Below are 16,739 nucleotides of genomic sequence, written 5' to 3'. Positions count from 1 at the left end.
ATCCTGTGAAGCACATTGTGTTGCATTCCATGTCTGAAATGTGCTGTATAAATAAAGCTTGATTTGATGACTAAAGTGTCTTATTAGGAAGTTTGCTACGTTGCGGAATGGTTTGTACTGAATGACACGTTTCTCCAAAACATTCTTGTAAGTTCTTGCACAGACTTTGAGTTGTTTGCTCCCATTTGGTGGGTGCGGCTTGAGGCAATGAGTGACGTGACCATGCTGATAGCGTTCCCCAACCCACAACCTCCTCATTTTACAACTGGTCATTCAGTACAGCACCTTTTCTGTTCAATTGAATGTTCCAGAACATAAAAAATATAGCCCAGAACACTGGCCCCTTGCATTCAGCCATATGGCGTACTTCAAGTTCAAATATATCCTGCTTCATGTGCCATTGGGAATTTTCCATAGGAATACGTGGATGACGTCAATGCTATCACTGGTTTTAATGTCTTTGGAGCCAAACAACAACTAAAAAAATATATACAAGAAAAAATATTTTTGGGGAAATTATACCACCACCCAAAAGGGCACTTTGGGGACTGGAAGGGCAAAGGGGCATGTGCTCTGCAAAGGTAGAGCCCTATCTGTGCACGTGCCTGGTTAGGAGGATATCAACATCCTCCTCTCATTATGTAAATCCTTAGCACCACCTACACAACTAGGAGACTAACCATTTATTACTTTATTTCCAAAAATGCAAAATTCACTGGGACATTACAGAGACAAAAACAAGTTGGTAATGTTTCCATTCTGAAGCCATCTTCTATCGCCAAATGGCTGTCTTCCCAAAGGGCAGAGGGACACCTGGTAGACCAGGGAAGTTGGCAGAGGAACCAGTTCTACTTGCTCTGTGCCAGTCAGTTGTGTAAAGTAACCAAGTAAAAATACGTTGAAGTACTAGTATCGGTACTTTACTATTTATATTTTTTACAACTTTTATTTTTATTTTTTATTTCACCCTTATTTAACCAGGTAGGCTAGTTGCGAACAAGTTCTCATTTGCAACTGCGACCTGGCCAAGATAAAAGCATAGCAGTGTGAACAGACAGCACAGAGTTACACATGGAGTAAACAATTAACAAGTCAATAACACAGTAGAGAAAAAAAGGGGAGTCTATATACATTGTGTGCAAAAGGCATGAGGAGGTAGGCGAATAATTACAATTTTGCAGATTAACACTGGAGTGATAAATGATCAGATGGTCATGTACAGGTAGAGATATTGGTGTGCAAAAGAGCAGAAAAGTAAATAAAAACAGTATGGGGATGAGGTAGGTGAAAATGGGTGGGCTATTTACCAATAGACTATGTACAGCTGCAGCGATCGGTTAGCTGCTCAGATAGCAGATGTTTGAAGTTGGTGAGGGAGATAAAAGTCTCCAACTTCAGGGATTTTTGCAATTCGTTCCAGTCACAGGCAGCAGAGTACTGGAACAAAAGGCGGCCAAATGAGGTGTTGGCTTTAGGGATGATCACTGAGATACACCTGCTGGAGCGCGTGCTACGGATGGGTGTTGCCATCGTGACCAGTGAACTGAGATAAGGCGGAGCTTTACCTAGCATGGACTTGTAGATGACCTGGAGCCAGTGGGTCTGGCGACGAATATGTAGCGAGGGCCAGCCGACTAGAGCATACAAGTCGCAGTGGTGGGTGGTATAAGGTGCTTTAGTGACAAAACGGATGGCACTGTGATAAACTGCATCCAGTTTGCTGAGTAGAGTGTCGGAAGCAATTTTGTAGATGACATCGCCGAAGTCGAGGATCGGTAGGATAGTCAGTTTTACTAGGGTAAGTTTGGCGGCGTGAGTGAAGGAGGCTTTGTTGCGGAATAGAAAGCCGACTCTTGATTTGATTTTCGATTGGAGATGTTTGATATGAGTCTGGAAGGAGAGTTTACAGTCTAGCCAGACACCTAGGTACATTCCTAAAGAAAGAAAATTTACTTTTTACTCCATACAATTTCCCTGACACCCAGAAGCACTTGTTACATTTTGAATGCTTAGCAGGACAGGAAAAGGGTCCACGATTGAGAACATCCCTTGTCATCCCTACTGCTTCTGACCTGGCGGACTCACTAAACACATGCTTTGTTGTAAATTATGTGTTGGAGTGTGCTCCTGGCTATCCCCCTAAAAAAAGCTAATAGTGCCATCTGGTTTACTTAATAAGGAATTCCTAATGATTTATACTTTTACTTTTAACACTTGAGTACATTTTAGAAATTACATTTACTTTTAATACTTATCTATTTAAAAACAAATACTTTTAGACTTTTATTCAAGGAGTATTTTACTGGTTGACTTTTACTTGAGTAAAAATGTAAGATATCTTTACTTTTACTCAAGTATGACAATTGGATACTTTTGCCACCACTGGTGCCAGATTAACCAATCCAATCATAAGACATAAGCGGAAATGCCCTACTGCCATGGTCCCTTTGGTTACAGTATGCAAATACATCATGTTATAATTAAACCAAGTCTAATGTCTATTTCAGCTTTAGGGACTAGTTTAAGAGACAGAATCAACCATGTCAATATAAAAGTTAATAATGAGTGTACAAAGACTGCCATTTCAAATTAGGTGAAAAATAAGTTACATTTTTACAAGCAACACACATACCTTATACACAGTGCCTGATTTGCTATGTGATTGCACCTGTTCCTGGTCCAGGTGCAATTACAATTAGTAATTGTACTCCGAAGTCTAAAGTTTATCAACATTTCCGCTAATAGAGTCATTCAAAACATTGCACATCGGAGCACATTATAACTGTATGCGTCTCAAAAGAGGGAGGAGCTTTGACCACTCCCACCAGCTCAATATTTGAGTCACTCCAGAGTCTTCCTGAGGAATTCCACAAGCAGATGATGGGGAAAGTCAAAATCTGTCTGGATTATCACATAACCCTACAGACAGAAAATAATGAATTTATTTAGTCCTATAGTTTGTGTATACATTATATTTGGAGTTTATGATAAGTAAGAGTGAAGTACAGGTGTATGAGTACTCACATCCTGAGAAACAACCTGGGGCTTGATGATATCAAACAGATTTGCTCCCTGTTTGTCCATGAGTGCAGTTAAGCCTGGTTTTAGTTCTAAGATAACAAGACGAGAAGAAAAACATATTGTTCAAAGCAACACACACACACATCCCCCAGGTCACAAACTGAACATTGTTTCAATGTAATTTGTCAATGCATTGTGACGTGGAAAATTCATTAGATTTAAAAAAACATTTCAACCACAGGATTATGTCATGGTAATCCATTTTCAACAAGACAAATCTTGATATAAAATGGGTTGAATTTGTACCTTTGAAAAAAACGTCAGGTCTCTTCAATATAATATCCACTACAAGAAAAAAAAACATCTGGGCAGCACCGCCTACTGGAGAGATGATCTATCTACAGGTATCCATTTTGGTCTCCCATCCAGGGTTTTAACCAAGCCCAGCTTTGCTTTGATGTTTATCACTGACTATAACCAATGTGCTATTGTGAGATTGATTGTTATGAAATCTCCACTTACAGTAATAGATTCACTGTTGCTATTGAAGTCATTCCAACAGATACATTCAACAGAGCAAATGAGATGTAACCATATGATTATTTAGGCCTATATACACAATATGGCCAAACGTATGTGGCCACCCCTTCATATGAGTAGATTTGGCAACCGTTGCTGACAGTTGTATAAAATCGAGCACGCAGTCATGCAATCTCCATAGACAAACATTGGCAGTACAATGGCCCGTACTGAAGAGCTCAGTGACATTCAACATGGCACCGTCAAAGGATGCCACCTTTTCATAAAGTCAGTTCATCAAATTTCTGCCCTGCTAGAGTCGCCCCGGTCAAATGTAAGCGCTGTTATTATGAAGTGGAAACGTCTAGGAGCAACAATGGCTCAGCTGCGAAGTGGATGCAACACTCGGTTGCAACACTGACTACAGAGTTCCAAATTGCCACTGGAAGCACCGTCAGCATAAAAACTGATAGTCGGGAACTTCATGAAATGGGTTTTCATGGCCGAGCAGCCACACACACACACACAAGCCTAAGATCACCATGTGCAATGCCGAGCATCGGCTGGGGTGGTGTAAAGCTCACCACCATTGAACTCTGGAGCAGTGGAAACGCTTTCACTGGAGTGATGAATCACACTTCACCATCTGGCAGTCTGACGGATAAATCTGGGTTTGGCAGATGCCAGGAGAACGCTACCAGCCTGAATGCATAGTGCCATCTGTAAAGTTTGGTAGAGGAGGAATAATGGTCTGGGGCTGTTATCCATGGTTTGGGGCGAAGCCCCTTAGCGTCAAGATTTCCCTTCACTAGAACTACAGCACACAATTACATTCTAGATGATTCTGTGCTTCCAATTTTGTGGCAACAGTTTGGCGAAGGCCCTTTGCTATTTCAGCATGACAATGCCCCCTGTGCACAAAGTGAGGTCCATACATAAATGATTTGTTGATATCGGTGTGGAAGAACTTGACTGGCCTGCACATAGCCCTGACCTCGCCCCAATGAACACCTTTGGGATTAATTGTAACGCCGACTGCGACCCCAGGTCTAATTGCCCAACATCAGTGCCCGACCTCACTAATGCTTGTGGCTGAATGGAAGCAAGTCCCTGCAGCAATGTTCCAACATCTAGTGGAAAACCTTCCCAAAGGAGTGGAAGCTGTTATAGCAGCAAATGAGGGAGACCAATTAATGCCCATGATTTTGGAATGAGATGTTTGACGAGCAGGTGTCCACATACTTTTGGCCATGTAATGTAGCATTTGGGAAATCATCAACAGCTATTGTTTAAATTCAGCCCAGGATTCAACAATAAACAAACAATACATGTAGGCCTAGGGTTTAAAGCTTCCGTTGATTTCAAATGGAATCTACAAGTTAATAATAAATATGTTGGATTCACTTCATCTTGACCCAAAATCAGTTTTAAAAAAAGGGGGGGGAAAAAGGGGAAAAAAAATCATAACTGTATTTAAAGTTAGATTTGATTTAGTCCTAGAATGTTTTGTTAAAATGGAGATGTGAATACAACATATCAATCATTAATTAGTAGATAAACTGGAATTAATGCCAGACTCAGTGGCACAGATGGAGCTATCCAAGCAGAAGATGCATCTCCTTCAAAAAGTTGATATTTGGATGACTTAACAACCAAACACAATTCTATATCACTTTTACAATACGATAAATAGCCTATTAACTTGTCGACAAGTTAATAAATTATATGTTGGATTCACATCTCCATCTCAACCAAAAATAAAAGTTAAAGAATAGGATTAAGCCAGTGGCTCAGATGGAACTATACAAGCAGTAGATACATCTCCTTTAAATGTTAATGTTGTCAACCAAACACAATTCAATATTACTTCTGTGTAGATGTAATGTAACAGTATTTATTCAACCTTAAAATGAGTAACTCATCCATGGACACATTGAGGTTACTGTAACAATAAATGTCTTATGTAATCATAGAAAGTGTGCATGTTCAGGGTCCCAGGTGTGTGGAAATCTTCACAATTACTATAATAATCTGCACATAATCTCAAACGACATTGATCAATTGCACCGTATACTTTCATGTAATCTCAACTGCAAACCAGGTCATTTGGTTGTGGTATTAGATGAAGTAGAGTAATAACATATTAAGTTTGTATCACCTTTCGTTGGTTGAAGGAAGAGTGGACCAAAGCGCAGCGTGTAAAGTGTTAATGATATTTATTTTCAAGAAACACTCAAACAAAAATAACAAATCAAAAACTAACGCGAACAGTTCCATCAGTCACAGACACTAAACAGAAAATAACACCCCACAAAACACAAATGGAAAATACCAATTTATATATGATCCCCAATCAGAGCCAACGATAGACAGCTGCCTCTGATTGGGAACCACACTTCTATTTCTTTGTTGTTTTTGCAAAAATTGATTTTCCCGCCTGAGTCACACCCTGACCTTCCATTGGAATCTGGTTGTGCTTTTAGATGGTTGAAAGCGTAGTGATAACATTGGGAATTCAACAAACATTTGGCTGTCTTTTTGAGTGGGTTAAAATAGTTTGGAATCTCCTTGATCAATGTATCTGCTCAATATTAGCCAATTCTCCCATGTTGAAAATGCATGGTATGCCCAGTGGGATCTCTCAATTCACTAAACGGGACAGGATGAAACAGAACTCACCAGATATTACTTTTGGGACACCTATTTTTTTCCACTGCTCCTTTTAAATATTCAATGTGAGCTTCAACCATCTGGAGAGCAAAAGAAAATAAGAAAGAAGCAATCTACCAACGTCACATGTCACTTAGATAGTGATTCAATGAGTCTACTTAATTCTCACCTGCAGTGTGTTTGGACAGTGATTCCTTCATTATGGAAATTATTTTGTGGAAAGAAGCAGTCTTTTTTTTACTTGCACAGATGTCGACAGCAGTGTTACTTGTTAGTGAACATGAACTTGTTAGTGAACATGCAACCAGGAAGGTTGCAATCAAGAACTGAACCGTTAGTCACTGTAACCATTATGGAGGCACAGTGAATTCATCACAATAACAGTTACAGACATGTAGGCCTATGTACATGCTCACAGAATAGGCATGAAAATGGAATAAGACTCACTGTGGCGCTGTAGCGTTTAGAATCAGTTACTTCTCAGAGTATGAAGTTCTCACAACAACCTCCACCTCCAAGACAGCCACAAACTTAATTTAGCTACTAATCTGGGAGAAAAGGTTGTCTGATGCTATGTTATTTACATCATGAAAACGACATATGTTTGGTTGGCTGACCGTCTCAAAGTAAAGTCCTGGGATGTCCTCAGCTCCGCTGGTCAGCTTCACTGCAGCCAAAGCTCTAACAGAGATGCCTAGTTGAGGCACTGACACACTCCACACCCTCAGAAATGGCTCATCAGAGGACAGTAGCTGACAGGGGATAACAAACAAATACAGTATGTCACAGGCTCAGAGAGACACACACATTTACCTGTATACACATTGCATTAATCGGCTAGGATTATTTATAACACAATGTAAGATAAAGACACCACAAAATGTGCATTGATCCATAATCATAGTAGCACAGATGCCAAGATGGGTCACATGGTCTGTGGAGCTGATAGGAGTCTGAGGATTGTACTGACTGGGTTTGTCACATTACCTGGTTTAGGAACTCTGGCATTTCGGTTGACAAATACACTTCGAAAAGTTCCTGTAATTAAGTTGACCATGTTAATAGCACAAATTAAATACACAAATCAGCTTGAAGTCACCATGTAAGATAGTGTTTACTTGCCACATCATAATTGTAGACATCTGATGGAAACATTGCTTTTGCTGCTTCATCACGCTATTACAGTGAGTTGCCCTGTCTCTAACATATAACATAACCCCCAACAACAACTCCTGATTACTTAAAGGATGCCTTTCTACATTAAAGTCAGTAGCACTCGCTCTTATCCAGAACTTACAGTTGTGAGTATATACATTTTCATAACGGTCCCCCGTGGGAATCAAACCCACAACCCTGGCATGGCAAGTGCCATGTTCTACCAACTGCACCACACAGAAACATGTTAGAGTGACTTCCACTAGTCAGGTCGACACCTACTGTGAGCTCCAGGCCAGAGATGTTGAGGACAAAACATCCATCTTGGTGGGAAGCTGTAATTAAGGGGTTGAAGACCTCATCAGAGATCCAAAAGTAATGCATGCGGTCCTCTGTCAGCTGGCTGGGGTGGAATACAGAGGCATTGATGACAGCTCACATTGTTTTATTTGGCCAAACCCTGGACACTGAGAAGAAGTCAGAACAGCAGGTAAAACTCTGCACATAGATACCCTAACATATACAATAACAGTTGATATTGTGCATCATCTACCATATAAATGGATGCTAAACAAAAATAATGAAGGGGTATACACTGCACCTTGTGATATGATTCAATGTACTGTGATGTGATGACAGGGGCAGAAGTTACACCAATATTCATGCTGATGTCACCATCACTAAGGAATTGCTCTGTAGGAATCAAAGGGGAAATGTAAACATATGTATATAGATGACAGACATAAATAACATAACGTTTTGTTGTAGGCTTCATAAGTCATCATCTACCCAAACGTGACCATACCTGCTCGTTCCTGTATGAAGTCAGCCACATTATTGATCTCCTTGCAGATCTGCAATTAGGCAAATACGTTCCCTATGAATAACATTGTTTCATTATTTGTTGCAGCTGATGAGATCATGTGTCAGCAGGGTCGCATTAACCAAACAATAGAGGGCAGAGTTGAGCTGTCAGTTAGTCCTCTTTCCAACACATTGGCCTTTTTTGTCGTTTTGGCAAAAGTGTGTTCTCCGTTCTCTCTCTGTCAAAGACAGTACAGTATGAAGATAGGCATTAATTCTCCAATATAAATCCGCGACCACACTTGTAGTGATGTCATGGCGATGTTGGCTAGCAAAGCAAAGGATAATATGTCAATAGGCAAATGGAGACGGTCAGGTGAGACAGTTATTTCACTGAATATGTAAATGTGAAGCATCCGCTTGGCGTTTCAACTCACTACCAAATATGGAAGACCACTGGCCGGCAGTGAGAGAAGATAAAGCGAGATCGATTTTGGCAGACATTCTGCTAATTTTCTCATCGATTAAACATTTGATCTCAATATACATTTTTCTGTTCCCAAAACTAGAATATGTTACAAACATAGTGGACTAAGTTTTGTAGAATTTACCCTTTGCCAAAGTAAAAAATAATGGGGTTGTTTAGAAGGAGTGTAAAAGCGAATTGAGTTATTGGCCTTCTCTAACAGAAATATGCTTTGCTAGAACGCGGCAATTCTAGCTCGTAATTGGCTCTGCCCACTTCCTTGCTTCTTCTGACCACTGACTCATTTGTTCATGTTTGAAACAACGGGCTGTGGTCTATCTTGGTTTAGTTGTAAAAAATCTTTGGTTCTCCCCTCCTCGACAGCCTCCTTTTGGTGTATCCTTCTCCTTCTTCGGAGTTTAACAGCGGTTGGCATCCAAAATGTTGCTTTACCGCCCCCAACTGGACTATCATATAAATCCATTATTCTTTGTAATACGGAATACAATTCAAATAATAATATATATATATTATATACAAAAAAACACCCTTAAAACTAACATTATACTCATTAAAATCATTACACCATTCCACTACTTGATCCTATCTACTCTTGCACCATGCCAATGGCCTGGGACACCACCACTCAACACACCCTGTAACTCGTCTGAAGTCAAATCTCGTATACCCAAATGCTTCTCTGTAGCTGCCACCACAACATCTATTTTCTGTGATTTACCTTCCATTTCTGCGGTACAGTTGATAACCATTGCTATGAATGCTAAGAAGTCAACATTACTGAAGCTTAAATCACTTGCTTGCTATTTGGGGTTTTAGGCTGGGTTTCTGTACAGCACTTTGTGCCCCAGCTGATGTAAGAAGGGCTTTATAAATACATTTGTTTGATTGATTGATTGATCACTCATTGGCCTATCCCTCTGTGCTGCCACAGATGTACTACTCACAGGGATCCTGACCCATCCTCTTCTACTTTCTTCACTGCCTCAGCATACAACACCTTCTGCACTACTCTGACTCTAGCCACCTCAACCTGCCTCTCTCGCATCGGACACTTCCGATCCCCAGCAACATGGGAACCCCTACAGTTGTGTGTCAACACCACTACAGTTGACACACACAACTTTTCAAACTACACATTCATCTATCCCATGCCCTCCTGCACACTTCCCACATCGTGGAATCTCCCTCCTACAAACTGCTGCAACATGATCATAAACTTAACACCTGAAACACCACAGTGGGTTCGGCACAAAAGCTTTAACAGCATAACTGATATATCCTAGCATGACTTTGTCAGGTAAAGACTCAAAACTCAAAAGGACTGACAGTGACTGCTCTTTTTCACCACGCTCCCCACCGGGTCTGCATCTCACCAAACAGCGGGCATCACAAATACCAGGAATCTTTAACTTCAATTGCTCCACCTCCACACTCCGCTCCTTTCAATTGTGCCCTGTTCCAAAGAGCAAAGCAAGAAACAGATCTTGACCCAAGTTGCGTGACACGAAGCTCCCACTCCCTTTGATCGGAAGTAACACACACAAATATCACTACAGGTTACCTTCACTAATTCAACTGTACCCAACTCCTTTCTCACCAACCCTGAAACCACAAATGGATCTGCCAAAAGGCAAGGATCCATTTTCTTAAAAAATGTCACCCCTACTGGACCAGATTCCTCTTCATCATGTCCATTGATGCACTACACTTTCCATCTCACTTAACTCACTCTCCTTCACTTTCATTTCACCTCCAGAACTTGATCTGGAGCACACTTTGGTTGCACTTGACTCTTCTTCAACACCCAATCTCCATTTTTATCGCCATTTCCTCAAATTCAGTTCCAACCTCAGTTTTCCTCATTTTCTTTAACCTCTTCTTCCTCTTTTTCCCCCTACATTCCTCCTCAGAAATCCACCTTTCTGTGTCCCTGTCCCAATATTGCTCTTCTCCGGATTTTGCTTGCGGCCCGGTGAAATCCCTACATAACATCTCATAATGGTCATTCTCTCCTTGGAAACTTGTCTTCTCTGGGCGCTGTCACTTTGAGAGAATGAGCAGTGGCCACACACCTTTTGGTGTATCCTACCGCAGAAGAGTTTTGGTATCAGCTGTTGTATTGTCGGAGGAGAAAATCATACACACATTTTAAAAAATATGCTACTTATCCTTTATCTATAAAATGTCTTACACAATAAACTTCCCACTCAACCTGAAGGAATAAGCTACTAAAACCTTTTGGGATGCATTTCAGTACTGGATCACATATAACAATGTGGTCTCAGAGAATTTTGTATTATTCTGTACGTAAGTCCAAGACACTCTTTTATGGTCACTTAAGTGGGGTGGTTGGTCAGATAACGTGAATGTCTAGCAACCCAAAGGTTGTGATTTCAAATCTCATCATGGACAACTATAGCTAATTAGCAGCTTTTCAACTCCCTGCTACTTTTTAGCTACTTTTAAACTACTAAGCATGTTAGCTAACCCTTCCCTAACACTAACCTTAACCCTTTTAGCTAACCTTAACCCTTTAACCTAACTCCTAAACTTAACCCTAACACTAAAGGCATCAGCATGCTTCAGTTCGGCTGCTCGCATACTCCCTTAATAAAAGACCTTTACTTGAAAAACGAAAAAATGTCAGCAATAGTACTGTTTGTCCATCTTGAGACGCCGTAGCCAGTACACACTTCCTCAAAATAGTCTGAATTAATCTAAGATACTCAAGAAATCTGTCATTAATTTTGACGTTTTTTGCAGAGGAGATCTTAGTTGCGCAATTTTGCATTTAACTAAGATGTTTGGTGCAGTATTTCTCAATAAAAAAAATTGCATGAAAAAGAGTTTTGAAGAATGCCTACTGTTGAGCAATCACCGACGAAGGGGTTTAGACTTCAGCTCCAAACTTCGGCTTGCCTCCTGAAAAAGAATTGTGCTCCCGAAAAGCCAAAAAAAACTCACTGAAGTCCAAAATGAACCAAAAGGTCACCAAATGTTGTCATAATATATGCACAAACTCTTCTGAACTGTTTCGGCTGGGAAGCATATGGACTCCTTAACCCCTAGTTTAGCTAACATTAGCCAACTAGCTAAAATTCGTAACATATCATATACGTTTTGCAAATTCGTAACATATTGTACATTTTACAAATTCATAACATATTGTACGTTTTGCAAATTCTGAATATATAATAGGAACTGTAATTCGTAAAATGTAAATACAGAATAACACAAAATGCTCTGAGACCAGGTTATCCCACTAGGTACACCATGTCATTTCAGTTGCAAATGAGAACTTGTTCTCAACTTGCCTACCTGGTTAAAATAAAGGTGATATAAAAAATAAAAATTTCAACATGGAGAATTGGTTAATATTTGGTAGATATCCTATGTTGATCAATGAGATTCCAACTTATTTTCACCGACTCAGAAAGACAGCCAAAAGTTTGTTGAATTCCGAATGTGTTATCACTGCTTCAACCATCTAAAAGCTCAACCAAATTCCAAAGATAAATCAATGTCTGATTTTTCGTTTAGTTGTCCCCTAAATATGTTATCAGTGCACTTTCAACCATTTCAAAGTACACCAAAGTTCAAATGGCAATACAATGTCAGATATTTTGTTTATTTATACAACAACTTAATGAGTCATCAATTTGCTTGATCTAATATCACAACTAAATTACCTGGGTTGCAATTTGTGGAGATTACATTAAAGCACATGGTGCAAGTGATCGATACTGTTTGAGATTCTGTGCAGATTATTATAGTAATTGTGAAGATTTCCACACACCTGGGACCCTGAACATGCACATTACATAAGACATTTATTGTTACAGTAACCTCAATGTGTCCATGGATGAGTTACTCATTTAAATGTTGAATAAATACTGTTACATTAGTTTGTAAGATAGCCTTAATATTAGGTTACTTACTGTCTTACAAAATAAATATTGAATTGTGTTTGGTTGACAACTACAACATTAACATTTAAAGGAGATGTATCTACTGCTTGAATAGTTCCATCTGAGCCACTGGCTTAATCCTATTCTTTAACTTTTATTTTGGTTGAGATGTAGATGAGAATCCAACATATAATTTATTAACTTGTCAACAAGTTAATAGGCTATTTTATCGTATTGCAAAAGTGATATAGAATTGTGTTTGGTTGTTAAGTCATCCAAATATCAACTTTTTAAGGAGATATATCTTCTGCTTGGATAGCTCCATCTGTGCCACTGAGTCTGGCTTTAATTCCAGTTTGTCTACAAATGAATAATTGATATGTTGTATTCACATCTCAATTTCAACCAAAAGTTAAAGAAAAGGACTAAATCAAATCAAACTTTAAATTCACTTTAAATACAGTTTGATTTGATTTAATCCTATTCTTTAACTTTTATTTTTGGTTGAGATGGAGATGTGAATCCAACATATTTATTATTAAAATTCCATTTAAAATCAACCTAAGCTTGAATCCCTAAGCCTTTTAATTTCATACAAGCTCATCTTTGCCCACATTCACTCTCCTCGCTGCCTCTCCTCGATTACCTTTGATCTTTTTCAAAAGGAGGGGAGAGAGGGAGGAGGAGAGAGGATGCAGGAGTTGAGCAAATCTAATTGAGTAAAGGCCAATGAGACATATAGCACAGATAGAACAATGAGACAGATATTTCACTGGATTTATAAATGTGACGCATCCGCTTGGCGTTTCCACTCACTACCAAATATGGTAGTGAGATGAAGCCCAGTGGACGGCAGTGGGAGAAGATGGAAGGAGTTGGATTTTTGACAGACATTCTGCAAATGTTCTCATCGATTAAACATTTGATCTCAATACAGTTTTATGTTCCCAAAACTAGTCTGTTGTGAGCAGAGTGGACTACGTTTTGTAGACTTTATCCTTTGCCAAAGTCTTAAAAAATGGTTTTGTTTAGGAGTGCAAAGGTTAATAGAGTTATTGCACACGCGCACTTCCCAAGTAAGCGTTCCCTAACGGAAATATGCAGATGTGTGCTATAACGGCCCAATAGGATCTCGCTAGCTCGTGCTTGGCTCTGCCCACCTCCTTGCTTGTTCTTCCCATTATTTGTTCCCATTCCAAACAACAGGGTGTGGTCTATCTTGGTTTAGTTATAAAAATATTTGCATATACTATTATTCCAACTGTAAATTGGTCTTATCCTAAACTTCCCTCTTATGTCACTCACCTGGCTTTTAATAACCAACTTCACTGTGAAGGTGATAAAGTCTGTAAACAGCCTCTTCAGTCAGCCAGGTCTACAGACAGAATGTAAAGCAGAGGTTTTGTATTTTATGCAGCAGTTTTACTTTTCTTGTCAAAAAACAGAGAGCAGTTGACAAGTGTAATATATTGCACAATTTTCTCTAGGTTTCATGTTCACGTTCACTCACTCTTTGTCTCCCAGCAGCAGGAGATTGAGCTTGTGGATGGTAAGGTAACAGACAGGTGTCTGCGGCAACATTCTCTTTTCCACAATCTGAGACATAGAAAGACTGGTCAGTGCCAAGAAATACATTACAACATCACAATAAAACTCTGTTTATAAGATTTCTTTCAACTCTTGAGGAGAATGAGAATGAGAGTGAACATTGAAAACTACAAAAACAATGGACAGAAAAATCTACTTACAAAGTTTGGGGTTAATGCCGAGATCAATATGTGACTCAATTTCAAAATCTACTGAATGTCCCATGTTGACACTGCAAACAGTGACACATGGCAGTGTCACCAGCACACAGTTATCTAAGGTCAACATACAAGCCTTAGTAGTAGCCTACATACCAGGATATTTGGTTAAAATACAACATAACATTAAAACTCACAGAAATGTATATTAAAAATCTGAACATAAACTGATCAACACTAGTTCCATCTTTTTCCTGCTCAGTGTCATCCTCCCCGCTTACAGTGATTGATGGAAGGACTCACAGCCAGCTGCCATTTTCATACTGGATGGTTCCCTTGGAAACAGCAGACACTTTGGAGATAGCAATCTCAATGCCTTTACCTGGCTTCAGCTCAAACTCACTCCGCCCAATCGACAGGTTATGGATCTCCAGACTGAGAGGGAAAAGATCAGGAGAGGACAATATTATTGGTTGTTCCTTAAAAGAGCCAACCAATAAAGCACTGGCAACAGAGTTGACGTTCAATCTGTTTGTGATTTAAAAATAAGTGCTTATGCATTCATCCAAACATGTGCCATATACTTCACCTATCTATGATTAGCGAATGTAGGACTAAATGATTGCAAGTGAGGAAATGGAGGAGAATGAAAGGAAATGCATGTACATGTGGTGCTGGTGTGCTGACTGTGGAAGGAGAGAGGTACACTCACTTGGTAAGCCTATATTTAACCTTTCCAACAAAGAGAATAGACTTCTCGCTGTTCATGCTTGGATATTAAGGCATGCTGGAATGCAGCCTGGATCACCTTGGTGGTCTTCTCATTTACTGAAGACAAAATAAGTCCGTAAAATCAAATGTTTTTATTCAAACAAAAACAACGCAATAAGGAAGCTATAAAACACTTTCAGCATCAGCTGAGAGAGATCCTAGAGAACACCATAGAGAGAGAGAGAGAGAGAGAGAGAGAGAGAGAGAGAGAGAGAGAGAGAGAGAGTAGGTAGGTCAGCCTACAGACAGCCCCAGTGAATCTGTATGCACAGACAGGATTCAGACAGGAGCGGGATATCCCAAACAGGCCCAGGAACAGCAGCAGGACTGGGAGTGCCATCAAACACTTCTCCATCACACAAGAAGCTAAATTAATACTGACTTCAAACTGGATCCCAGAGCTTTGTAGTGTCTCCTCGGAACCCTGCCACTGATCCAGGCTGTGTTGAGCCGAACAGACAAGCGGAGGAAGAGGGAGGGAACAGAAGACACCTCCAGGGAGATGGGGGATGGATTGAGGCTATCCTTTGATAAACTTAACATCACAAAACTGCCCCAGTAGGCTATAATTGGGCCTCAACCAGACCAGAGTTGAAGTCCAAGGATTTGGAGGTGTTTTTTGTTGCGTGGTCTTTCTGTCCCCAGGCAGCTACTTCTGTACATGTGAGGTAGGGTTATTATAGGACAGTACATAACAGAGATGTACCCCCAGAGTGGACTGGGTCAGAGGGAGCAAGACTCTATGGACCAGAAGTACTAGCTGAATTCTCTAGCCTGCCTGGACAACTCAGAGGAAGCAATGGGGAAAAGGAGTGAAATGTACTACAACCCCACACAGTAAACACAGAATGCAGTTTGCATACCCCACATTTCTCCAACAGGTCAATGATCTTTGGATTGCAAAAGCTGTAGAGTTGGAGTGGAGGAGGTTTACCCCTGTGAACTTAAAACATTTGCATGAGATATGCTATGAAAATTAAAAACATATTTATCTGAAACAAGCTTGGGTTATTGAGTACTGTAGATGTGATATAGTATTTGTTCTGTTAGTTGACTAGTAAATTATTGTTTCTTAAGAGGCAATCCTTTTAAATAAGTACATTAATTGCATATATTAATGCAAGTCTCCACAAAATATTTATGATACAGTAGCATCCCCTAAACAGCTGTTTTACCAAAATAAAAACAAAAAGACAAATCAAATTGAGAACTTATTAGAGGGAAATTACAATTAGTGTATACAGTGCATTAGGAAAGTATTCAGACCCCCTGCCTTTTTCCACATTTTGCTATGTTACAGCCTTATTGGGAACTGGGAGACTTGTCAAGATCGAGGGAAAGATGAACGGTGCAAAGTACAGAGATTTCCTTGATGAAAATCTGCTCCAGAGCACTCAGGACCTCAGACTGGGGCGAAGGTTCACCTTCCAACAGGACAAAGACCCTAAGCACACAGCCAAGACAACGCAGGAGCAGCTTCGGGACATGTCTCTGAATGTCTTTAAGTGCCCCAGCCAGAGACCCAAATTGAACCCGATCGAACATCTCTGGAGACTCCTGAAAATAGCTGTGCAGAAACGCTCCCCATCCAAGCTGACAGAGCTTGAGAGGATCTGCAGAGCAGAATGTGAGAAAGTCCATTTTAGAATAAGGCTGTAA

General features: G+C 40.0%; 1 pseudogene; it reads right to left on the bottom strand.

The window, feature by feature from the left end:
* Positions 1-676: 676 nt before the first annotated feature.
* On the bottom strand, positions 677-15,420 carry LOC135525015 (cholesteryl ester transfer protein-like; annotated as a pseudogene).
* Between the last annotated feature and the right edge of the window lie 1,319 nt (positions 15,421-16,739).

This window comes from Oncorhynchus masou, chromosome 31 (assembly GCF_036934945.1).
Source record: "Oncorhynchus masou masou isolate Uvic2021 chromosome 31, UVic_Omas_1.1, whole genome shotgun sequence".
NCBI lineage: Eukaryota > Metazoa > Chordata > Actinopteri > Salmoniformes > Salmonidae > Oncorhynchus > Oncorhynchus masou.
This window is presented reverse-complemented; position numbering and strand designations above follow the sequence as displayed.